The sequence below is a fragment of the Tympanuchus pallidicinctus genome, unplaced genomic scaffold, assembly GCF_026119805.1.
Source record: "Tympanuchus pallidicinctus isolate F22 unplaced genomic scaffold, pur_lepc_1.0 scaffold21, whole genome shotgun sequence".
Lineage (NCBI taxonomy): Eukaryota > Metazoa > Chordata > Aves > Galliformes > Phasianidae > Tympanuchus > Tympanuchus pallidicinctus.
Window position 1 is genome coordinate 6863969 of NW_026294733.1, and position 26411 is coordinate 6890379.

The 26411-nt window shown below is 38.8% G+C and overlaps 1 long non-coding RNA gene across 2 annotated transcripts in view; it reads left to right on the top strand.

Moving 5' to 3' along the window:
* The first annotated feature begins 2189 nt into the window (after positions 1 to 2189).
* The window catches only part of LOC128081593 (uncharacterized), a 70579-nt gene continuing 46357 nt past the window's right edge, over positions 2190 to 26411 (top strand). The window contains exons 1-2 of one of the 2 annotated variants that reach the window (XR_008207280.1): positions 2190 to 2365; positions 8816 to 8943. This is a non-coding gene — a long non-coding RNA (uncharacterized LOC128081593). The remainder of the gene's footprint in view (positions 2366 to 8815; positions 8944 to 26411) is intronic. The other variant, XR_008207281.1, reaches the window with a different exon arrangement.

The window sequence follows — 26411 nt, forward strand, 5'->3', positions numbered from 1 at the left end:
CTGACACAGAGACACACTCCAGGACAACTGGGAACATTCTGAATGGAAGAGCTGCTGAAGTCCCTCCAAGTACACGAACTGGGTCAGAGCTCAGCATATAACCCAAACCCTCTGAACCTTCACTGGACAGCTAAAGCCCTATCCCAGCCAGCTGCTCCTCCTCAAACAGGGAGCTGTTAGGGAAGGCACCTCAAACATGGCTTTTCTGAATTGTCAAGCCTGTATGAGGTAAAACCTCTGGGTGGGGAAGAGACATGTAGCTTGGAAGGATTTCTTTCTAGAGGCCGAGTAGTGGCCATTTTGACTTACTCTTTTACAAGTATGCATTTCACTGATAATTTATTAAAGGACAAAGCAGAGCGTTAGGCATCTAATATAAGCAGGATGACTGGAAGAAGATTGAGAACTCTGCAGGCTTGTAAATCTGATCTCAGTGGCAGCAAATACATGGAGAGCAATTATGCAAACAGAACATTTAGATATATGTAATTGCTTAAGGGGTAGTCAGCATGGATCCTGGAAAAGAAGATTAGGGAAGATAAATGTGCCTGGTGGCTCTGAGTAGGCAGGACAGAGAGAGTGGTATCATTTATCTGGATTATGGGGAGGGAGGGGAAAATTTCTTAATCCTACATAGCCCAAAAGATGACTCATTTTTTTTCAAAGTCTATAAACATAGCTTGGGAAAAGACAGACCATGGACTTGGTTGCAGCAGGTAGAAACAACATGAATAAATATCTTGTAATGTCTTTACTACAGAAATTTTCTACCTGATTTTCAGAGACTGCTTAATGGGCCCCTGAGGCTTTGTATTCCTCTCAATTGCTTATAAGTAACCTCTACTGACTGCAGTACTGTCCTAGTATAACCTGAGTCACTGCAGCAGTTCCTACAGCAGAGGCCTGGTCCTGTGCTCTCTTTGAGAGTGCCTACTTTCACAGAATTAAGGTGTGGAGGAAGGGCTCTAAGCTGGCATCAAGGCCACTGGTGGTGGTTACATCAACCATTTTAGGATGTGGCAGAACAAGAACTGTGTTGTGTTAACTCCGATGGAAGCCATTGGAGCTAGGACCTCTCTGAGCTTCCATCTTCAGGTTCATTGCTTTGGCAGCCGTATTTATGATCTTGCTTTTGTTCTACGTGAAGAAAAAAAATCAGATTGCAGCTCAGAACTGAGCAGGGACACTTCATAACTTTGACAGCTTTGGCAGGGTGGGAAAATTCTTATTGGGCCCATGTGGGAGCTCATATTTTCAGCTGCACTTCATTCAGCGTCCAGCCAAAGCATGAGGCAGCAGCTCTCCTCACAGAGAGCCCTATGGCCACACAGCGGGAGCTCACAACTGAAATGACTTCAGAACATCACGTAGAGTCTGCAAACGGCTCCTTCTGACTTCTCTAAGAGTGAAGATGAACAGAGATGTGACACTTCGTGCTGTGGCTGCGCTGAGGTAGGCCCATAGCTCCTGAGCACTCAGTGATCCTGTGGGGATCGAGCTGCTCCACAAAGCACAGCTTGTGCAGCCATCCTAGGGAAAGCACATGATCTTCTGAAACTTGGTGGCTCAGGGCTGCAGATGTGTTTTCTTCCTGATTTTTACACAGGCCAACCATTTCTGTGGGTGGTGGGTTACTTAATCCTGCTCACAGGTGTTGTGCATGGAGCGTCATTGTGCTCTGCTTGCCCCTGGTAGTTCCTTTTATTTTGATCTAATGTGTAAAAAAGAATAATATTCCTCAAGACATTTACATTAGGTTTGAGGCCCTTCTCTATATGCTCATGGCGCTCCCTGTGTATGAAGTGTGTGTACAAAGGTGCTCAGTGCTAACGATGTGCAAGGAAACCGAACTTCTGAGGTGGCAGTTACACTCCTTCAGGGCACTTCCTCGATTTAAGACTTTTTTTTTTTTTGCTTTATTTTGTGCTAGGAAAGGGTTACAGGACGGAGAGGTGTGAAATCCTAGCGCAGGTAGGTGAAATATTGGCCTCTTTCTGTGAGGTAAAGCAGCAACCACCTCAAAACCTACAAAATAATGACGGTCGCTTAAACGCGCCTTTTTTCCTGACAAAGAAAACAATTAATGCAGAATAGGCTTCTAATGACATGCAGTGAACAGGTGAGAATGATGTGGGCAGCCTGTGAGCTGCAGGTGGGGTTTGTGTGCAGCAAGCCTTTTCAGGGCAAACAAGCTGCAGCTGATGGTGTAGGAAGAAGTTTGTTCTGACACGGAGGCGTCCTTCTGAGAAGTCTTTTTCGTGTTCTGGTAGCAAAACGATGAAGAAAATATCTAGGAACGGTCCTGCGTTTTCAACAAGGAATCTTTTGCTTATGGAGGTGTTTCTCTGCAGTGCTGCCGCTAGAGGTCTGTATTGTCCCGTTCAGCTGCTGCTCTGCTTTGTCGGCTGTACCAGAACAGATGGCACATTTGTTAGACTTCATTGAGTGTATTTTTCCTTTATTGAAGCGTGAGGGAATTTGATGTTTGCAGGTAGAAGTAGCTAGGTAGTTAAAAATTCATAATGTTTATTATTTCTTTATGCATTTATTTTGATGGAGGCTACAAAGTAGTTGGTTTATCTTCATCCATTTGATGGACACATGCTAATGTCATGAGTAGGACATTCATTTTGTCTCTGATCTCACACTTGAAGAATAGATGATATTTAGTTGGAAATGTCACTGAAGTAATGTGCACACATCAATTCCTTGATGCTGCCTGTCACTTAAGATTACAGGTGCATTTTTCTACAGGGACATCAGAATGGCTGGAGGCTATATGATTATTTTGGGTATATGCATGTGTAGAAACATGTCTTGTGGTTCCTTTTGTGTGCAATAGATGAGAAGTGGCCTAAAATCTGAATATTTAGGTGACTTCAAGCATGTTGTTTCCTTGGACTTTTCTCAACTGATAAGAAGAAATTTGCAATGGCAATTCGTTCAGGCTATTTAGAGTAAAACAAGAAGAGATTTCAGGGTGAAGGAAGAACGCTACATAAGGTTAGGGTTGTTTTTTTTTTAATTGATTTTTAAAATGCTTAGTACCATTTTAATAGTAAAAATGGCTGAGTTTTATGTGGAATGTTCTTCTTCGTTACAATGACACAAATACATCAACAGAGGAGGGAGGACTAAAACATAGAAACTTTCTGCTTCTTGACACCCTGGAAATTGAAGTCTTTCATTCTTTCTTACTACAGAATATTGCATAAGCATTGAGAAAAATGCACCTCATCCTGAACTGCACTTTTGACCCCTTGTCTTTGACCCTGACTCGTATTCTTGCATCAGAAATAAAACCCTGGCAGTTCTGTTTGGTTCAGTAAAAGGCAAGTTTGCAGAGAGAGACAGGAAATCCATTCCTACTCTGTAGGTTTACCTCGAAAATGCCTAAAGCAAACAGCAAAGTAAGTTTGCTTTATTGGAGACAAACTCACACCTTTGCTCTTTCAAAGACCCTGTTTACAAGTTAAAACCATGGCTCAGACCGACTTTTTTCTTAAGCTTCCAATCTGTGGGTGCTGCCTGAAGGCACATACAGAGGGAAAAAATCGGAAGATACCCTGCTGCTATCGTGGTCTAGCAGAAGTGCTTGATGTTCTGAATATAGAATGATTGTGTTTCAATAGTCTGAAAACCTGGTGAGCTGAAGCTGAAATAATGGCACGTGTGCTGTCACCAGCAAAATTTGATAGGTTGCATAGGAAAACTTCAGCTGAAGTTATCCAGACCAATACGAATTTTTGCAATAAAAATGCTTCCCCAGTAAGCCTATTAATGGGCTGTATCATAGGAAGATTTCAAAAAGGCCAGTCTTCAAAGGCTCTGCCTGCAGTTGGAATAGAGTTGTGTTTGGAAATGGTGTTGAGGCACAGTTTGAGTTCAGCTCTTGCTGCTCCATTCTGACAATGATTTGGCAGCCTGGTAAGAGCTTGGTTAAGATGTTAGATGTTATTTTCTTGGTGGAGGATTAGAAGAGTTTTACTTCTGTTCCATTTAACAAACAACAACAAAAACACCACTCATACACAACAACGCTTCTGGCTGATACAGCTGCTTTGTATTTTTTCTTAATATGGCTGGTTTTGTGCTAAACATTTTTCTGTGTTACAGGTCATTGGCTGACAGGGAATCCATCTTGAATTGCTTTTAATGCTGTTTTCAACTTGGCTCCCTTCTCAAAATAGGCCCAACATGTATTAGAGAATGGCAGAGTGAAATGAAATGGTACGTTTCATAATCCGTAATCTAGCAATACTAGCTGGCTATAAGCACATCACAAGAAATTGCTGCTGTCATGTGGTGGCTGTGTAGGTAGATAAATAGAGGAAATAAGGTAATAAAAGGGTGGAGATGTGCATTTGTTTTTCTGATTAGGAGGTCAGTAAAAGAAGTTTGTGGTAAGGTTAGGAAGAAAATCTAAGTAATTTGATACCTGGTGATCTGCTCTGTTTGCTGGGTGCAATGGGTTTGAGTTCAAGCACTCTCAGGAAACATTTAGTGGTAGTTCCTTCTTAAGGAAAACTGGTAACTTCAGTTTTTTGCTGAGTGCTCTTGTTGGCATAGTTTTTGATGTAAAACCTCAACTTATTGTTATTTTTTTTTCTAGATTATTTCTGTCTCCATTTAGGAAATTGCTTATGAACATCTTTTTCCAGATGATGTTATGACAGATAATAAATTACACACCATAGTGTGGTATGAATTACCAAAAAGAAAAGCTTCCAAATTCTTATCAGTGGAACCTGTTTTGTTCCCGTTCCCTTTGTGTTTAGTTGTGCGCCACTGCTTGCTTACGTTCTCAGATGCATCATAAAGTTTTTGGGGGGTTTGAAAGATCTTCTAGAAATATAATGAAAATGTAAGGATGTATTGTTACTGCACAAAATACGGACATTTCCTTGTGAATAGGTGTTGTATCTTCCGAGTCCTCTTGATGGCGCTGGAGCCCTAGAGATGTATGCTCAGAAGATCCCTCTTTCAGGCACCGAATCCTATTATCTAGGTTAGCTCATCTGTATTCAAAAGATCAATGTTGCATTATTACAAAGATCCTTTCAAGTGTAAAAAGGATGGCACTTCATTACAGAAAGTAAAAGAAACTAATCAAACTTTCTTGGTGAAATCATTGACTTTTTTTAAGCAAAGGGCAAATTTAAGAATTTGAAAGTCCGAAATGTGAGAGCATCTTACTGTTAAGGGTCTGTGCTGCTCTAACTTAAATCTTCTGAACACTGTTCTTGGATTTTCATGTAATCTGAAGAAAGTGGTCTGTTGCAGCTCTCCTGACAGCTTACGATTAAGCCAAGCTGCTGCTAGCCCTCGTGAATCCGATGTACTTTATAGCTTCAGAGAACCGTCCAGTTTGCAAAGTGTCTTTGAATGTGAGAACGGAAGAGATAATCTTCTATTTTGGGGCATTGGGCTGTGCTTTAGCAATGCACAGGGAATTTTCAGTAAATCTGAAATGATAGCAGTGGTGATTTTGAATGCTTCTTGTCTGGGGCTGTGCAATTTGTCCTAACAAATAATTAGCTCCTTCCTTTGATTTTATTTGTGAAAGGAGAGCAAAGAGTTGTGTGGTGCCTTGGCGTGATACTGTTGGCTAACTCCTCTATCTCATGCCTCTTACAGCTTTCCAGGTGCTTTGTTACAGAAATGGTTATTAGCACTTTGCAGTACATGCAGGTAGATACAGGGCAGAACCTGGACCATTGAACTTCCACTCCTCAGTGAATTGGTTCTGATTAGCAGCTCATCTGTGTATACCTCGCTGTGAATATTTGTAATTTGTGCTAGATTTACATATATTACTATTTCTTTTGCTTATTTCCCTTGTCTGATTAGATGACTTGTGTAGCTCACCAGTACTGGCAGACCTTCCATTGAAAATGCTGCTCAGAATTCCCTTCTGGTGACTGAGTGCTTGGTTAGTTTTCATGAATAAATCTCCAGCATCTGATCATCCACAGAAATGAACATAAATGGGTTATGAATGCAGCCAAATCAAAATTCAGCTTCAGTTGCATGCATATTCATGAGTATTACTTCCAACCATTTCCTTCCTCGCTGACAACTTGCATGAGTATAGCTCAGTTGCCAAAGTTTAGTACGATACCAGGTCTTGCAGGCACTGAAATCAGCTTGGGCAGCTTGTACCAGTTATTGCTTTAAGCTTGAAGGGAGCTGGTTTTAATTCAGGATAGAGGCGGAGGCTTAATGAAGTCATTTGGAAAGGATGGGAAAATATGCCTTTTAAAATCTGAGCAAGAAAGTGAAATCATTGGATTGCTTTAGTGATACATTTGGAATGAAACACACTAGCTTTGCTGGCTTCCAGCTCCTTGCTGTAATCAGCAGTTCAATATGGTGGTAGCTACCCTCTCTGTACTTCACGGACTATCTTTTTGTTTGCTTCTTTTAAAAAACTTTGAGGTTCAGGTTCTCCAAAATGTCCTGTGATGCTCATGTTAAAAGGAAGCTAAATAAGTTGTTTTAAAATAGCAGTCTTAAAAAGGAATCTGGTGACGTATCTTGGAAAAGATTGCTGGAAGAACAATTGCTGTGAGATGTGCTGCTGGAGCTGACATCCACAGTGAGCTAAAGTCATTCAGGTTTTAATTTGTTTTCTATTTCCTATTTAGTACCATCTTTTTCAGCTAGTATGTGCAAGATATACTGACGTGACATTTGGGCCAAATTAAATGGTTATATCCCCATTCTTGGTTTGGGGGACGTGGGAAAGCATCGTGCTGTATTTAACCATCATCTGGGCTTCTGAGAGGCATCCTTCTCTTTTGACTAGTTACTTCATATAAGCTAATTTTCTGCTCTCTCTTCTGACACTGGTGTGGATTATTGTGTTTTATTGTTTTGTGTTTTTTTTTCTTTCTGAGAAAGCTGTATATACTTCTTGCATGTGAAGGAGTCAGAGGTTTGTTTGTATGAGGAGAGAGAAATTCTTTCTGTAAATCTGGCTTCTGTAACTATGCTTACTTCCAGCTGAATTTCTGTGAATTACCTTCTGCAAAGGAAGCAAATATTCCTTCCCAGAAGGGAAGTGACTACATAAAAGGATTTTCCAAGTCACTTGATTAGTATGGAATGAAAAGCCAAGGTGGGTAATAGGAAGAAAAAGAAGTTTTGAAACTAAACTGGGATTCAGTAACTGTTAAGTTACTTTACTCACAAAGTCTGAGTATCCCAAAAAACAATAAATATTTAAGCAATATGTAGGGTTCAAACTAGGTTTCTGTGCAATAGTATAGCTCTGGTTTACGTTAAAGATGGCTGAACTCTTTTGTGTAAACGAAATTGATTATGATTATTAACGTGGCTTCTTTATCATCCTGCTTAAAACTCTTGTAAATGTAGGTTTCAGCTCCAGATGAAAAGTATAATACTTCAGTTTCATAGCATTAGGAACAGACATCCGCAATGCTCTTGACTTTAAGTTGAAAAGATTATGCATAAAAAACAACCTTGCCTTTCAGTAGCTACTGAAAACTTGTTAAGAGCACTGAGCATGTGGGTGACTGTAGAATGAGGAAATAATATCAAGAAAACATTTATTCAGTTGGTTTCATACTCCAGGAAATGGGCATTGTTTGCAGTTTCAACATGCAAAATGCAAATATCAACTGTGAAAATCAGTTTTAACTACTGCATTAGTGGAAAGAGACTTTTTAAAACTATTATTTAGTTAGTTTAAATAATAGAAAGAGTATAAACTAACTTAGTACTGATCACAGAGAGGTGAATATATAGGTTTAAATAATACAAATTCTCCAGTCAGAAAATCTTCCCTTGCATGGATGGTGATGTTTACTGGAGCCATAATTTGCTCATTTGGTCACAATACGTGGTGGCTCACCAACTGGTGAGGATGGAAACCTGCCATCTCTTCAAAATCATAGCATCAAACTCTTGTCTTTAAAGGTGTGGGTATAGAAGTATTCACGTCAGCATGTTCTCCACTGATGCTGACTCCTTGTCCAGAAAATTGGCACGTAACCTGTTTTTGCTTTTCTCAAATATTTAAAAAATTTTAAACAAAAGTAGCCAAATATGTCTGTGCACTCACTCCACTGTGTTACGTTAAGTTCCCAATCTGTGGTGACTAGAAGAAACTTAAAGCTGGGCGTTCTGGATGCCAAGCATAGAGGTCACAGTGTGCTTTTGAAGGCAGGTAGGTGGCAATGCTGCCAGCCCTGCAGCACCGTGGCTCCTGTGCTTTGGGAAATCTCAGATTTTTAACCTTGTGAGTTTCATGTGTAAGGATCTCACAGAATAGGGCTAACTTAGGATCCCTTTTAAAATCTGAAGATTTAGGTTAATAGTATCATGGAAGACAAAAAAAAAAAAAAAAAGCTTAATGAGTCTCCAATCAGAGTGACAGAATTTGGTCTATTTTCTGATGTGACTGTTCTGCTTACAAGTAGCTTGAGTTGATAAATAACTTCTCCCTTTAAAATGAGGAGTAATTCTAAATAGCTCTGTGAATTTTGCCTCTATAATTTGAACAACAACAACAACAATAACAAAGACAACAAGTGAAAGTGTTTCTTTGCTCTTACTCCCTGCTCTACCACCACTACTGCTGCTGACTTTCATTGCTGGCAGGGTGACATGAAATTTTCTGCTTCCCATTCCTGCCTCTCTGCCACATCACAGGTAGTTTAGCATTCTCAGTGCAAAGGAGCTGTTTGGTGCTTTAGTCAAGGACCTTGAGGCAGCAACCTTGAAATAATTTATTGTGAAGGTAATATTTGATAGCCTAATTACTGTTGTAATCCCACTTTTCCACTTGCAGCTAATCATGGTCACTAGAGAAAACGGAGTCCAAACTAGTATTTACCTTGTGCAAAGGGGGAGCGTCTTTACCCTTTGTATTTCCTGCATCTGGTATTGGCTGCTGTCGGAGATGAGCTGCTGCATCAGGTGAGCACTGGAGAGCTGTGCTCCTCCTCCCCTCCTGGAAAAATTAGGAAAAAATATATTCTGTCCTTTTTGCAAGGGTATTAATGAGTATAAATTTGTCTTGGGCTGAAGTTTTGTAACTGTGCTATTAGAAGATCTGTTAGACAGAATAGAAATATAATTAGTAAGATATTAGTGAGCAGTAATGAAAGAACACTAAAAACACGACTTTGTCTCAGGTCATGTAACAGTTCAGCCACAAGTGTCCTTGGCACTTCTGCTCTAGAGCAAAATGTACCAAAGGAAATAAATGGAAGTGTGTCCTAAGAGGCTTTTTTTTCCTGTTTTTTCTCTCCCTCCCCCCCTCTATTTGTCATTTCTGTCACTGCTCTATGGCAGCTTTACAGAATGCAGGGTTGAAATTCTCTGCCATTTTACTGTGACTTATGGAGGCTAAAGTAGAGAGTACAAAGCTATCAAGCCAGATTGCAAGTTCTTTTATGAGCCAGTTTTCTTTACATTTTAACATTTTATTTTCTCACAAACTGTATTGACTGGATTCATAATATTCAGGGGTTGATTTCAAGGGGAATACTCTGTGATCTAGAGAAGGACACAAATAAATATTGTAACCTTAGTCTAATTCTTTATGCTTAATGCAGTGTTAATATCTTATGTAAAAGCAGTAAGAATGGAGAAGAATTTCACAATATAAATGGATATTACTTTTATCTATCCTTTGTCATGTATTACTCCTTTAAAAAAGACAACTAAAGACACTTTCTGTATTTTTAGACCATTTTTTTCTGACAACAGAAATGACATAGACAAATGCTGTTGAAGGCCGGATTGGACAAAACTGCCAAGTAAATAGAGCTATGATTTTGGTCTATTTATATTTAAATGTAACTCACTACCTAAATTTTATCTTGCAGACTATTGTCTGTAGCTTAAAACTTACCCTTGATTCTCCTAGTAGTGTATCCTATGTGAATTAAAGTAGCTGCTGGTGTGTGGTAAAGGGGACTATGTCACTGGAAGATCTTGCTGGACAAGAGCAGATTTCTGTATTTCAGAGCATTCAGTCCTTGATGCTAGTTTTACTGTTCAGAAACGCTGTATTTCAATAATATTTCTAGTGTTTGAAGTGTTGTTGGAACCTTATGAATTAGATTTGATGGGTTTTTAAAGACAGTGAGAGTGAATACGTAGTTGAGGCATATTGGATCATCATTTTATTAAGTCATGCCCTTTCCTTCTTTCATCACCTGTGAGTCAGAAACCAGCCTTTTTACCAAGAAAAAAGAGCCCAGCCCACATCCTTGATAGCTTAACTGCCTGTTTGGTAAGCATCTGTGGAGGGGTTTGGAATCCAGTTCCCAAATGGCTTTGGTTCTGGTACAATGCTGTACCTAACTAAAGAACATTTCCTTCTTTGTTATGATTTAATCTCAGTGTGAACTTGACTACATCTGGCCTTTCTGTTAATCCTTACAAAAAGCAGCAGGAAAGGTAGCAAGAGATGTGTCCACATACTCTATTAAGCCTGTTTTCCCATCACGTTATCTCATTAACTGCTTGATCACTGTGAATAAAAAATAATATTCCATTAACTCTCAACTTCAAAAGACTCAGATTTTCAGATCAAACAGTCCTTCAACAGCTGTTTAAAAAATCTTTAAATCCAAGTTAGCTTCAAAGAACACCTCATGAGTGTTCTGAACCCAGTCGACAGGTAAACAGTAATTTATGACCAAAGATACGCATTAATGAAATGGCTTTAAACCACTGCAAAATCACAGGTCCCAGGCAATCTCTCATACTCTTTTTTTTTTTTTTTTTTTTTTTCCCTAGAAGGAAGTTCCTAGATTGACAGCAATATGAGTGGATGGTTCTATTACCCACGAAACAGATGAAACAGGCAGTTCTACCAACACACTTAAACACGTGCATTGCTTAGAGAAGCACGTTCCCTCCTGATCTCTTCAGTATGGCCACAAAGCTATTTTGAGTTTTGTTAAAGAGGGTCCTAAGTAGCAATTAGAGATGTTGAGAGAGAAAGCATTATGCAATTTTTCAATTATTACTGCTAATTGGCGTGGGTTATAGACATTACATGTTTGACAGTACCTTGATTTTTCTGGAGCATAGAATCATCAAAGTTGGACATGTCCTCTGAGATCATCCAGTCCCACTGTCCACTTACCACCGAAATGTCCCCACCAAACCATGTCCCTTGGTACCATGTCTAAATGTTTTCTGAACACCTCTAGGGACAGTGTCTCAACCACTTCCCTGGCAGCCTGCTCCAGTGCCTCACCATTCTTTTGGAGAAGAGATTTTTCCTTAATATCCAACCTGAACCTCCCCTGGTGCTTTTTGAAGCCACTCCCTCTCATCCTATCACTAGTCACACAGAAGAAGAGGCTGACCCATCTCACCACCACCTCCTGTCAATTGTAGAGGGAGATAAGATCACCCCTGAACATCCTCTTTTTCCAGACCAAACCCCATTCACTCTGCTGCTTTCCCTGAGCCTTTTGCTCCTGACCCCTCACCTTTGTTGCCCTTCTCTGGAAGGGTGTGTATTCTGTTGCTTTACTCTTGAGGTCCACCACAGAATTATTCTGTAGCCTCATGCTACGTTGTAATGCAAAAGCAGAGGCATTTTGCAATGAAATCTCACTGATAAACCTAGCTTCAAGCAGGAACATCTTTTGTAGTGTGTGTCTATAAGAAACGGGAACAAAACACAAACAGATATTACGTACGCGCACAAAAACCCACCACTTTCATAGACTCCTGGGGTAACTGAACAAGTGCGCTCCCTTCCACACACTCAAGATATTTAACAGAGTGCCGTATTTGCATGTGAAGAATATAGAGATGGGAAATTCGACCTGAGTGATAATTTAGCTAAGCAGCAGTTCTCAGCATGAGTCATGAAACTTAGTGGGGACAAAAATGTTACCCGTCTGGGCTGTCTACTGTTTGGGACCAGCTGTGTGTTGAGGTGACAGCTGGTTGTTGTCTGTTTCAGGAAAGGGCATGCAAGTGTTTGGCCTCTGTAGTAGTTTTTCCCTGTTGCTGTTTAGGATGTTTCTTCAGGTTTCCTAAGTGCTGTTGCCCTTGCAGTAAGTTTCTAAGATTTTCTTTCTAGTTTGTAATTTTCTTTTCATTTTTTTTCTTTTGAAATTGGCTCAGCTTTTCCCTGCTCATGTGACTTCTTTTTCTCTTCTCTGATACAGAATACCATCAGGTTTATTCTTGTAGCGTCATGAGCATGTGTCCAAAATAACTGTTCTGGAAGCAGAGGGAGTGTACACATTCAACCCACTGATTTTTTTTTTTAAATTCCATAATTCCTGAAGTATATGGCTATGTTCAGGGATATTTCTGTAGTTGTACTGAAGCTCAGACATAGATTGTTTTCTTTATTAGTAGATAAGATTTCCTTATCTCATGTTATCAGCAAAGACTTAGAAGTGACTTAAAGGAGTTTCAGAGATAGCACCAGAATACAGGGAATAAAGAAGACAGCTGATAGAATGTGTTAAATAGAAATTAAGCAGTTTTAGTTCATGTTTGGACATTCAGCTGTGTGGTACCTGCACAGGTATTCAAAAACAGCCAACTGAATTGGGCAAAGTGGTGTGAGGTGTGTTTAGCTACCCATTACAGCCCTTTGAGTTCTGGGAAAAGAAAATCAGCTCATAAAATACCAACTGTGTGTCATGCATACACAATATTTCAGTTTCTGTTGTTTTTTTGTGAAGCAGATTGGAACTGGGAGAAGCCAAAGCCTGTTCAGAAGGACAGTTGAAATTATGTCTGCGGGTACCAGATGCTTTGCTTACATGCTGCTTTTCCTTGTTCTCTAAACCTTTGTCATTCTTCTTTCACTGACGTTAATTACCAAGATATTTCCACTCCGTCAACTTGATTGTTGCAGACTTGCCTCTTGATTCACGGTTTTTGTTGTTTTTTTTTTTTTGTCCATCTTTTGTTTCTTTTTCTTTCTTTCTTTTTCTGTTTTCCACTAAAACTCACTGATCCATAGTTCTCAAGGTTCAGGCTCTCAGCTCACAGATCGTTTATTACCTCAGCCTTTGCTGTTGTGCTTAATCTCCTTGGACAGGTTACATTACCACATCTCTTGCTCAGTACTTTAGGAAGCTAGCATATGGAATTTGAATGGAGGGTCAGACCAATGCAGATCAAGTACCTGTAATTTCAGACTAGCAAGAAAACGTAATTTCTAAGGTTCTTGTGATGATTTTTTATGTTAGGTGATTCTGTGACTGATTAGATAGCTTACAGCTAAGTGTGGCACTGTTTCTTTGAGATCTCCAGGTGTGTTTGTTTTGTGTGCTAGCTGTACGAGTTTTAATCAGAGAGTAAAACAGAAATGAAAAGAATAATGCCACAAGTCAGCACTTTTCTCTAACAGTTTGGGTATAACAGAATACAACTGCTACTATCTAGCTATAGCAAGACAATGTTTTGGAGTAAGCCACGAGCTGGCAATTTTCTATAAAGACTCATAAGGAACTTGCGTGAAAGTTAGGAGATCTGAACAAGGAGAATGAAAGTTCTCCAAGAATTCTTTCATCTCTTTTGTGTTGTTTCCCTGCACTCAATTAGAGACTGGCTGAGGCCCTGACACATAACGCTCTGCAATAAGCTCTGTGCCTTGCTAACAGTTTGTTTGCAGAACAGGGCTATTCTGCAAGTGTTTGAAAGAGTTGTGATTCAAACGGTATCCCAGAAAACCTTTTGCTGTCAATTTCAGTTACAAACGAATTGACCTTTTTTTTTTTTTTTTTCTTCCCCCTCAGCCCCTGAACTTTTTGGTGAGTTGTTTCAAGGAATTACTTTGGCTTTCTGAAGCTCTAACTCTAAGCAAGAGATACTGCAGCACACACAGCCTGCAGTGAAAACAGCCTTCCTGATTCTATGATAACAACAAATGTAAATGACTTAAGATCAAAGTTGCGAATGAACTTGCTTGTTCTCTCTCTTCCATTTTCCTTTAACTTCTTTCTTTTTAACTGAGGAATGTCTACTGAGAAATCTTATTAAGTATCAAAACTGAAAAGCAGTTTTTTTCTCGAGTCCTAGAAACTTTTAGCGAGGAGGGAATCTTCTTTGTAGTATTGTGACAGTTGTTCCAGAAAATGTCTGCTGCTCTCTTCAAAGTAAAATTTCTTTTAGTTGAAATAGCTCGTATTCCCATTGACTGTTTTTTTTTTTTTTTTTTTTTTTTTCTCTGAATCTTTTTGCTCTTTTTTTCTCAGCTTATTACTCTTTTGGTTAAGTGCGAATGCTGCCAACATATTACTCGTCATGCTGCTTCAGTAAATGGCGTGTACTTTCTGGTTTGTTCTGTGTAGTAGTTATTAGAAATGAGATCAACTTTTAGATTTCTAAAGTATCTGGTGGCATTCAAGAGCACCTGACCTCTCAAATGTTTGTTTTTGTCTATTCATGTAAATGGACCCTTCAGTGTCTGGACTACTGATGTCACAATGGGGGGGGAAAGAAACAATAACAGCAGGAATAAAACTATAAACCCCATGTTTGATTTCTTTTGTTTTCAAGAAGAACTCACTCTGGGTTTTGCTTTTGTTTTGAAAAGTTGTTTCAAAAAGTTTTTGTACAACTATGGATGTTAAGTAAAAGCTTGCTGATCTGACCATAACAAAAGTAGGCTGACTGAATCTTCTCTGTTCCTGCCCAACTGTCACCTTCACAATGGTTTCAAATCTATTAGGCCACTTCAAAGGAGTGCTTAGGACCTTTAGCTGACAATCAAAAATACTAAATGCTTATTTAAAAACAATCTTCTGCTTGAAATTATGAACAAAATACTTTAAAAATCTACTGTAGTGGGTAGAGTGAAAGTCCAGCTCCTGCTAGGCTTTTCCAATTTCTAGGCTTTCCAGGTATGGTAGAAGTGTTACTTGACCACTGAGAGCTTTAAAAGCTCCTCGTGTTTCTAACTGTCTTTTTTGTTGTTGTTGTTGTTGTTTGGTTGGTTTTTTTTTTGTTTAGTTTTGTTTTGTTTTTTGTTTTTAGTTCCTTAAATTGGCACAACTAAGCATTCTGGTTTGTGTGAAAATGCTGTCCCACTTTGGAAAGGAGAAAAAAAATTAAAATACATTTTTCCAAGGGAAAATTGTTTTGCTATTTATTTCAGATATACTAAGCCAGGGAAGAGCAAGGGGAAGCATTACCCTGCTTCTACACCCGTGCTGTCAGCAGAACTCAAGATGCTTCGTGAGTATTAGACTTCAGATCTGGGAAGTCTTTGTGTTGTTGAAGGGCTGCAGACAGAAGCCCCGCGTAAAGCCAGCCCAAGGGCATCTGCCATAGGGCAGACAGCATGAGGAAGTCTTCCTGCTGTGAAGGAGCTGCAGGTATCACCAGCTGTGCTGCTTCCAGCCACTTTTTATACCTAGTGATGAGCAGGTTTGCTGGGTGTCTGCAGATGATGAGCCTCTGCCACAGCCGTGCAAAGGACGTGGTGTTCTAACAACCTTATCTCTGTTAGGTGAAAGAGGCAGAGGGTAGGGTAACAACAATGCTATGGACATCAAGCTTCTAGGTTGTTTTAGTTAGCATTATACAGTGTAAATGATGACACAGTTGAGGCAGGGAGGTGTGGGAGACAGATAAGATGTCTGAAGTGATTAATTAGTGCTCTAGTGAAAATACTAATTGGATGTGATGTTGGGTTGCTGTGCATGTCGCATAGTCTGACAGCAAACACAGACACATCCTCCTCCATCTCCTTTTCCTTTAAATGTGGTCCATAACAACTAATCCCTTCCCTCAGACTGAGAGCATCCATCACCTCTGTGAGCCAGCTGTTATTGGTTTTCCTCTTGTGCTATGTGAAGCTAGGTGACTCTCCAAGGCTAAGTGTGAAGGCCATGTGCACAAAAGCCTGGAGGGAAGCAAGTAGACATGTAGTGAAATTTTTTATGAGTGGGTGTCAGTGTTATTAAAACTAAGGAAAATTGCCTCTCTTATTGCTCTTCAGCTGCACAAGAGAAGTACATTTAATGCAGACCCGGTACTGGATCTGCTGTAAAAAACACTGCTGCCAGCAGGGTCAGCAGGCAAACCCTGAGCTGTGTGTGCTCAGGTGCTGAAGCAGCTTCTACTGCTCTCTAAGTGGTCCATTCAGCTTGGCACCAAGGTGTGCTGATGGGGTGGTATTTGAAGGCTTTCAACATTCTTGCCTGTGCTGCCTTTTCTATTACTAGAGAGGTTTTAATTGCTTATGCTGTTTGCTGGTGTTGTTTTTTTCTTTTTTTTTTTTTCTCAATGCTTAAGAGCAGATTAAAAAAAAAACCACACAGCTACAAAACTCTTGATGAGAATATTTATATTATCACATAGCTCAGAGTGATGCAATTGTAGTAATAAACAATTAATGATTAATTACTTAATGTTTTATCTTAATAACTGTTTAATGCAGATGACACAGGTGTTCAAAAGAAAGATGTGGTCCTGTCAGTCATCATGAGGGATGCTTGTAGAAGTATGGAAACCACAGAAAGGGAGAGGGATACCAGGGGTAAGCCTGAGTTGATAGGGCAGACAGAGAGGTATGTGAGAGGGGTAGGGTATTCTAAGACAACTGAGAGAAGAGATTAAATTGACAGCTGCATCAATGAAAGTTACTCTGAAGTTATTTCAACAAATAGACTTGTATGGAAGATTATTAATATTTCCTCATTTTCATGGGGAGTTTTTCCTGAATAAGCAGGATTGATCGAACCTGCAGATGTTACATTACTATTAACACTTTCATTTGGGTTACAGTCAGATCCTTTAGACATTGGAATATATCACCCCTACCCAGGTAACAAACAAAACACAATATTCTACAGAACTTTGTTTCTTCTATTCTTAGGCTTCTGAAACAGTCTGGGACTGCTTTTAGGATAACTATCCAGACACAGAAAGCTCTGCGTTCGTGGTGAAAGACCATACATATGAGATTGCCACATAACTTGGTGCTGGGCATTTATACACAAAGCATGAGTCAATCAAGTTTAATGACCAAGCCACAGACATTACTCTGTTGCAGGAAGGACTCTATTCTTGCTGCATGAAATTTATGGTATATTTTTTCAAATTTCAATATCTTTATGCTATTACAGAAGAACTTCATAGAAATAAAGTTCAGTGCATTGAACAACTGGTCTGAAAACAAATCCAGAGTTTGCTCAGCTTACCTGCATTTTGTGTAGCAAGCTGAGGAGATGTTCTGTTTCCTAAGTTTGCTTTTTAAAATATGAACTTGAGGCTTCAGGGTTTTTTTGGAATGTACATTTATCTTGTGTGTCTTTTGAAATGATGAGGACTGATTGCCTGTCTATAATAAGAAAAAGTAAACCATAGGCCACAGCTTGAGAATCACCTGTGTGTAACTTGCTCTTTTATTTTTAGCTTCTTTTGTTTTGTGATGTGTTGGCATATATTGATTACATGGCTAGATTTTAAGATGACGAGCTAAAGAGATTGAGCAGCACATGCAGTGAGAATAAAATAGTCCAATGAAGGATGTTATTTTTATCTTAAACTTGGATGCTACCTGTGTTCTCCTAGAGTCAAGCTTTCCCTGCTTGCCACTGATTTGCTGTGTTTTTTTCTTTGAATCTAAGTATACACCAATCTGAACCTTTCATCAAAATATGACTTTTTTCTTGATCTTAGCATTCTTTTCTTATTTTTTAATTCTATTTAAACCATCTCATACATCTTTATAGTTGAGAATTTTTATTTTTGCTGATTCCAGCTGAATGATATGGAATGAAAGAGGAAGGTTAGTCAAACCCTAATTTATAAAAATGAAAGGAAAAGGCACGCTGAAAGAGTTAACACTGAAGAAATTAGCACTAAGTAGCTGATAGAAGAGTCTCGCTGCTATGTCTCATCTCACTGAATAGCTAATGGAATATCAGAATAACAGCACTAAAATACTGTTCATCAGGTAATTTTCAGAAAATAGAACATGGTTTTGGATGGGAAGAGAGGGAACCATACTGAACTTCAGGAAAGTTAAGCACCAAACTCAAGAGCTCTATTTTTTTTGTGTTAAACCCTGTCTAGTCCTTGCTCTGAATCACTGAAGTCTGATTCTCCCACGTCCATTGTCCGGTTGTCATAGGATAGTATCAGTTTTTTAGTACTCTATTTTTGTTAAAATGTACTTGTTTTGTGCATAGTGGCTTCTGTAAGCACCTGAAAATACGTTTGAGGATGGGAATGGGAGAATCTTTCAGTTTGTCTTGCTGTACTGTGGCTCCTGCTGAACTTCTATGACAGTAAGAATCATGGTTGCACATCTGAGCAATCAAGAGCATGGTATTCCAGGGAAGCTCGGCTCACACTGTCTGCAGGTACTCTTGGATAAGCTGCTGGCAGTGGTCAGCCTGTGTAAGAGACAAAAGTCTCTGCTGAGCTACAGAAGAGCTCTTCTCTCTAAGCTTAGCTATATTTTTTTCTAATGGCTTTGGCTCCATGGATTTTTTAGTGAGCTGTTTGAATTTTTGATAGTCTGGTTGGAAATGTGAAGGAAGCCAAGCCTTGATTGGTCTTAAAAGCAGACCTTTTTTTTTTTTTTTCTTTTAAATACTTGTTGTGATGCGGCAGCTCAGTTGAGTAATTCAGTATAACTGCACAGTTCTGCTAGTCTTGCTTAAATTCTGTGCTGTGAAGACAAGCCAAAGGCAGTGCACAGAACAACTGTGAGGCAGCATGATGCTCACACAGCACTGCTGCACTGCAGTGGTTTCTGCAGGAGGAATCCAGCAGCTCAGTCATGCACAGTCACAATTGGATGTAGATGAGAGTACAGTGAGTTTGCCCACTAGTCTCTTGCCTTGGGCTCTTCTTCTTTTTTCTATACTTAAAATTGCTCTCCCAGTATTTGTGTTACATTTTACAAGTCAGAGCCAAAGCTCTGCATTAAGTTAGCCCGCATGGGAGCACCTCCTGCACTGAGCAGTAATATCAAACTGGGACTGTGCAGGGATATGCTGTGTATCCCTTTTTTTGCTGATTGCTGTCACACTCCATAATCAAGTGCTCAACTATTGTGAGCATACTTCAGCTTGTTGTAATTGCCCTTTGTTTCAGTAAAGAGACTGTAATTACTCCTGTGGGCCATGCCTTTTGCTTTAGCAGTCTTTGATTGAAACCAGTCATTTATTGTAAAATCTTAAGGCTTTCTGCAGTGTTTACTGATAAGCTTTCTGTGTGACAGTCATTTAGTCTACCCAGCCATCCATATATTAAAGATATTGCACATTTTCTCTTTCTCTATTCAGACAAATCAACTGCTGGTTTTAGTTTGATTACATTTCAGTTTATTGAGTTCATTGTGTAAGTCTTTTCTCCTAGGTTCTGCTTGAGGGAAGAGTGGCATTCAATGCGACTGTGGTAAGTTTGGGACTGTTGGAAATTAGTGATGTGAAACTCATTAATAAAATGAACTAAGTGCCTTTATGTATACTTTATTCCTTTTCCGTTACCGCTGCATAAAAGAATATGCCACCACTTCATGAAGCCTTTTAAATATCAGAGTTGGAAACTACTGATGCTTGCTCTATCAGTTATTTGCAAACTGTTGTCTAGCAGTATGTGGATTTTTTTTATTTTTTTTTTAACAGCAATAGAAATATTTTGCTTACTAGCAAATTCTCTTGGTAACTAAATATCTCAAGCTAGAGAATAATTTAGTGTTTCTGGAAAAAAAACAAAACAACGGAAAAACTTCATTTTTGGAGCTGGCAGAGTCTGGCTTAGATCCTAAGAAAATGAAATAGGGCCTATTTCACACCTAATGGTGTGAAAGTTGACTGAAACTAACCAATGATAATACGAACCTAGTTATAACCTAGAATTTGTTCCAAAACGAGTATGAATTCTACTCAGTAACTGCTGTGGGTCAGTAGGAGATCACATGTGAGTTTTATGCAATGCCTATCATTGCCTATCATTGTTTCTTTGGACACCTAGAGTTCTTACTCATTTTAAAAGGAAAATAGTAAAAACTAATTACCTTTTCAGCCTTTCTTCTGTAAGTAAAATAGGCAATGGCTCAGATTTTGACATCTGAGAACTGCATATTTTATTACGCAGATGCTTCCAAATGATTCATGTGAGTTAACCTCAACCTCAGTGGTACTAGGCAAATTTATAGCCCCAAGGCCATTAGGGTTGTGTACTTTGCTTGAGCGATCAAGGCTCCTGCTTTTAGCTCACATGTAACCATCTTCCAGGTTTGCTTGGATTAGATTCACCTAAGGAAGTGGTTTGAAATACATAAGCTTTGAGTTTTGTATAGACAAACTGTCTATATACATATATGTATATATATACATATGTCTCTGTAATCTAATTGAGACTCTGAGACCCACAGAGTTAATGGTGTTTTATGAGGAAGTTTTCTTTTCTGTTTTTCTTTGGTTTGACATTTCCATTACATAATCCATTGCAGGTTTTTTTGGAAGATTACTATAGCATGGTGCCTTTGCCTGCAAGACCATAAAGTCTGAGTACATAACCAATCAAAGAGCAATTTTTTTTTGCTTGTTTTGTTGTTAATTTGGACTTGATAAGTGGTGATAGTAGTTGTAAAGCCAACTGAAAAAGATGTGGATAGAAAGATGCACTTCCACTGTGAAGAAATTTTCTTAGTGTTTCATGTTCTGCCTGCATTTCTGCTTTTATTGCATTATTTGATCAATAGGAGGTCTTTATATATATATAAATATATATATGTGTGTGTGTATATATCTGAAGGGTTTTTGTTTTTGTTTGTTTTTTTCCTGTTGTAAGCTTGTATTTATTTGCCTGTTTGAAAATAGGAATGGAAAATCAACCTCTGCATATAGCACTGTCTCTGTTACAGATATGAAAGTCCCAAAGAAGAGGTTTGGCAGAGTAGAAGGTGGAGGTTGACTTTGAATCTCTGCCTTTTGTAATGATTAGGTACAAATCAATAAGAGTCCCACGTGAGATAAACTGAAGTTTTTCACAGATGAGGCAGGGTGGGTTTTCCTTGAGGATGAGGGAAGCATGCACTTTGTAGCTGAGAGTGCAATAGATCTGCTTTGGATGCTGATACTGTGTTCCTTGATGAAAGCCGGATCAGACGTTTTTCACTTTAAAGGCTTGCATGACTGTAAATTAGTACACTACTTGGCCTTTTGAAAGTCATGTTATTTGTCCTATAACAAAACTGTTGCAACAGGTTTTTTAATGGAAGGCTTTAAAATCAATCAGTCTTTCTTAACAGAAAGATAGGTCTCCAAGTATTTCTAATAAAAGAAACCAAGAATTGCACCAGAAGTACAATGGCAGGGAGTGTATGAGAGCTCAGCCGCCTTGTCAGCTGTGTGCTGGTAATACTACTCCATGTTTTCTCATCATGAATATCACTGCTTCGACAGTACAATTGTAAGTAGTAAGTCAGTAGTAGGCAAACGTTCTGCTTAACATCACATTGCCAATCTCTTTTCTGGTTGGCTAGCAGATTGCATCAGAGCCCACTGCTGGAGTTTCTGCTCCTCTGTTTTCATTATCATTGACTGAAATTAGCAAAAGTGTAATGTTTGTGCCTTTAGAAGAAAAAATAAAAGGTACCACAATCGAACACAAAACAAAAAAAAGAAACAAGAAAACCACCCACCTTTCCCCAATAAGGACCTAGACTAGAAACAAAGAGTGTAAGAGCATTTTTTTAAAAATAAATCTTATAGTTGGGGTTTTCAAGGGTATCTTTGTTAAAGCTGGCAGCTTCATGTATTCTTGTGTGTACTTACCATTCTGATGTGAAATGAAGGTTCGGTAGCATAATTCATCATCAGGGAAAACCTTGGAGCATGGCTGAGGAGAGCAAGGTGTTGGAAACAGAATCCACAACCCTGCAACTTCAGTTTTTGCAAACAAACAAAACGGCCAGTTGTATAGCAGCCTTGACTGCCTTGGATTTTAAAGAGTTATTGTTTATATGAATATTATATAAGTAGACAGTGTATTTTAGTAATGCTAAAATTTTCTTTGAGTAAAATCTCAGTTTTTCAGTTACATAAATACATGAAGTGCTCACATTAATGAGGTTCTAATGGATATACTCAAAGGAATGATTAGGGCCTGGCAGAGAAGGCTAATTGTATCTTCTAAGCTTATCTCTTAAAATTGCGATTGCTAGTAAAATGTGACCATGAAGTGGGTGATCCTTGTTTAACAGAAAGCTGAACATTTATGTTCTGGCTGACTTGAGTTCATATATATACATATGTACAAGCATACAAGTCACTTTATATGGACAATGTGTTTGTCTGCACATGTTAGTTTGATTTTTATAATCACATTACATGTCTCTGTAGGTGTACAACTGCCCCATGTGAATTTGTACATCTGGCTTATGGGTTCTGAAAATCCTGCTTAGGAATCAGAAGGAGCTCCTTCCAGGATTCAAGTATGGAAAGGAATCTTTCATCCTAAAATTGTAAGCCTTTGTTTTCTTGGAGGCTCATGTAGTCTATATACATTTAGAGAAAAATTGAAGTCCAACTCCATGTGTGGAAATCCTAAGCGTTAAAATGAGCAGCATATGGTCTTGAAGAAGAAATGGAATAAAAAGAATCAGAGTCACAGTAAACCTGAAATTATTTAAGCTCCTTCAGTGATAGTGTTCTGTAACTGCTTTCCCTTTCTCTAGATGTTTCACAGCTGTGAAGTTTCCACATGAAGAGCTCAAGTGTTGACTACTGAGCAAAACTTGAGTCCAATTTCTGCTTGCTCCCTTGTAAAACCTCATCAGCCCTGTCTTGTGCTCTCTGAAGTCAATTACGGCTGTGCAAAGTGGTTGTAAATTGCTACTGTTTATGAGGTGATAGTTTCATCTCATTTTGTGATCTGTTTGCTAGTCTACAAAAAGGTGCCATCCAGGGCAGAATCAGGCCCAGGCTTCTAAGCGCCAGAGGAGTTGTATTTAATAACAAAGACTCCTAGAAATAAATATACGTGAAAATAGCTGTAGTACTGGGTGAGCATCTAAAAGACTCAAAGACCAGAAAAGCAGGGAAGAGGTGGACAGCAGGGTTGCTTTGCTTCCACAGGGCACTTAGAGACATGGCCCTGTTAGTGAGTTGGGCTTTGCAGGAAGCGGAGCTCTTTCCTGCACAAGACTTCATAATTAGGCATGAATCTAAGAAGCGTGAAGTGTCAGATATTTTGGTTTTATTCTGCCTTATTAATTGGTCTGGAGTAATGCTAGCAGTGGATTTCTCCTGCAGTGTGTAGAGCCTGTTTTTTCCAGGCAGGGAGAAATAGTCTCGCATTTCTTTTGCTGCAGACCCTGTAAAGAATGTAGGCCAGTGCTGAGTAGTTGTCTGGGGAGATTAAAAAATAGCAAAAACAACAAAGCCTCAAAATCTGTAATACTTGTGTACTGGTCAACCATATGCATCCTGTAGGGAAAGCTGACTTGTTGGCATTAGTACCATAAGCCAAAGCAGCATGTAATGCCATAAGCTAGTGACATGGCTGTTCTCTTAAATTTCATAGTGTGAATTGATTGGTTTAAACAAATGGGCTTGGAAGTTGAATTTTGACCTTCTGTTGTATTTCCATTGCAAGTTTTTTGTTGTTGTTACTGTTGTTGTTTTTCGAATTGCAACTCTTGGACCAACTGCTCATTGGTTTTCTTGCAAGAATTACATGTTGAGTTTTCTGTATGCTTCACCTCTATTCAGATTCCAGTTTTAGTCTATTTCTATTTACAACAGTAATGAATTTATGTTAGTTTTTTCTGTTAGTGGAAATTCTGTCTTGCTATATGTTAGCATTTCTAAAGGATTTTATTGTACTCTTAACATCACTACAGGGAATTTAAAATAAAATAGATAATTTTAAAAGCAATTATTTTTATTGTGACTGCATGCAGACAGTCACTGTTGTGAAAAATCAGAGAGCGTATGGAATCCTCATTAGGTTGGGAGTACTCCACACCACATATCTGATTGGCTTTTATGTCTCTGGGATTTTCAGCATTAGTTTACAGTTCATCTAAGTATGGAATAGAATTTCTACTTCTTTGCTTTGCAGAACATGAGCCTTCAAGTTAATGTTAAAGCCACTCAGATCTTCTGAGGTGTTCAGTATCTCTTGTAGGATAGTAATGGTATTTAGAATGTTTGCATCAGATGTGGTACAGAGTTTGTCATGGTAGAGATTTTTATTGGTACAATTGGGTATTACATGGGAAGGAGTGAGAAGTACATCTCTTAGAGGAAATAGACAAGGATAATGGACTGGCTCTCTTTAACATGACTTTTGGGCTCAAGAGCACATCATTGCATCTAGTTTTGGGATGAGAACATTATCGTACTTGCTTGAGCGATCTTTATAATTCTACTTTCAACTAATGTAGATTTCAATCTACCAAAGTGGATGTCTTCATAGGACAGATATCACTAGGGAGCTGGTTATGCCAACAGCAAGCAGACCGGGCTTTGTTGGAGTGACTCAACTGTCACATGTAAGATCATAAGATCATGCTGATCAAAAGCAGGATCTGCTGCACAGTATAATAAAATAAAGATTCGCTTTGCATAACCCCTCTGCAACCACCGTAGTGATCACATGTCACTCGGTTACTTGTCTCCTGTGTGTGCTTTCTACTTGTCCTCAGTATTTTTTTTATTTTTTTATTTTTTAATGAAAGGTAAATGATTGGTTTTTTCTAAGCATTTCTTTTACAGAAGGTGAATGGTGGTTGTTGTTTGAATTTCTTGGAATGCTTTTTGCTTTGGTTTCAGGCAAGACTAAAATCTGTAGCAAAAATCAAGCCACACAACCACCCAGAGAACATAAAGTTATACTGAATCTCTTAAATGGTTTGAAACAGTTCTCTCTTTATGAAGTGCAATTCATTGATGCTACAGAGAAAACTTAATTAGTTGGCGTTTACCACCCCCACCCTATGGCAGAATAAGCTAAAAAGCTTTACATAATCAAACAATACTGAATTTAACGATCTTGTTTATTTAAACGGAGTGTATTTTTTTAGAGAAATCCATAGTCTACTTTGTAAATTCTTTTCAGATCATTTTATTTTTATTGATTTTGATTAGCCAACTAATTTGTACGTAATCAATAAGTGTGATGCTGATTAGCTCATTTTGATCTCTTGGCATAGAAGACTGAAATGAAGAAGAGATTAACATGGTGTTTTGCTGACATTCCAATCTATTTTAAGTGAATGCAAGCTTTCTAATAAATATTTAATGGGTAGTTGTTTGTGGTTTAATAGAATTAGATAATTCTATTAGAATCCTGTTTGGAAATTTACATGAGCCATACATCACTGCTGAGGACACGGTTAATAATTCAGGCTAAGTGACTAGTAATTAGAAACACAGTCAGATTAAGTAGGGACTTTTTTTTTAAGGTCATCCAGGGATTTCAATGTTATGTGTTTGCTGTGTAGCTGCAACTCTGCTCTTAGGTTCTCTCTTACATAAGATAAGTAATTTGGTGAGCTCAGGACAAGCCTTAACAAAGCACGAAGCCCCTGGGGTTTATTTAATATCTCATCCTCTGAGTTAATGAGATGGAAAATAGTTCACTGTTTATCTACAGTAGATTGAGCAGATGTTACCAATTCAATTTTATGGAAAGTAATCTCTGAGAGATTGTCTTCTGCCCATTACTTTTTCATTGGCTGCATCTCTGCTGTCCTTTTCTCAGCGTAAGAGAAAGTTTCCTGCACTGGTCATGGAGCTGACAGAAGACCAGTGCAGCAGAACTTGGTAAACCTAGTCAAAATTAGGAATCTTAGCAAAGTCTGCTTGAAAATAGCTTGAAAAAATACCTATGCTTGATTTAGTGCTGTAAACTGAATGGCAAGTAATGATGAACAATTGAGAAGGCACTGAAGAAGGTTTTAACTAACAAAATACAGCACAAATATTTCTCAATTGCTTTCACTTTAATTTGCTTTGATTTCAAATGTAACTATAGAAATGGCAATACAACGCGGGCAGAAATCTTCAGGGGAACTAAATTTGGAGCCATAGGCAGCTGTAGTGGGTTACTGGCTGTAGCCTGGAGTTTTTAACTGGAGTTCAGGGTATGAGGTTTGTCCAAAAGACAGTACTCATCTACTGTGGCAGTCAGTGAATTTGAAAACAGAGTGAATGTGGAGTTGAGACAAGGAGGCATGCCTGGAAAGAGGCTTTGTATCCCAACAGTCAGCTGAGATGAGCAGGCTGTTTACCTCTTGCACTTACCAGGAGGTAAGCTCTTCCTGGACTTTCCTCTAGTCATTCACATTGTAATATCATCACTTCTGTGCCTCTTGTGGGTTAGAGTGTTCAGTTATCCTCTGTTCTGTCAGTGTAGCAGATGCTGACTGTGTTTTATGATGTGTTGGTTCTAATCTCCACGAACACGAGTGT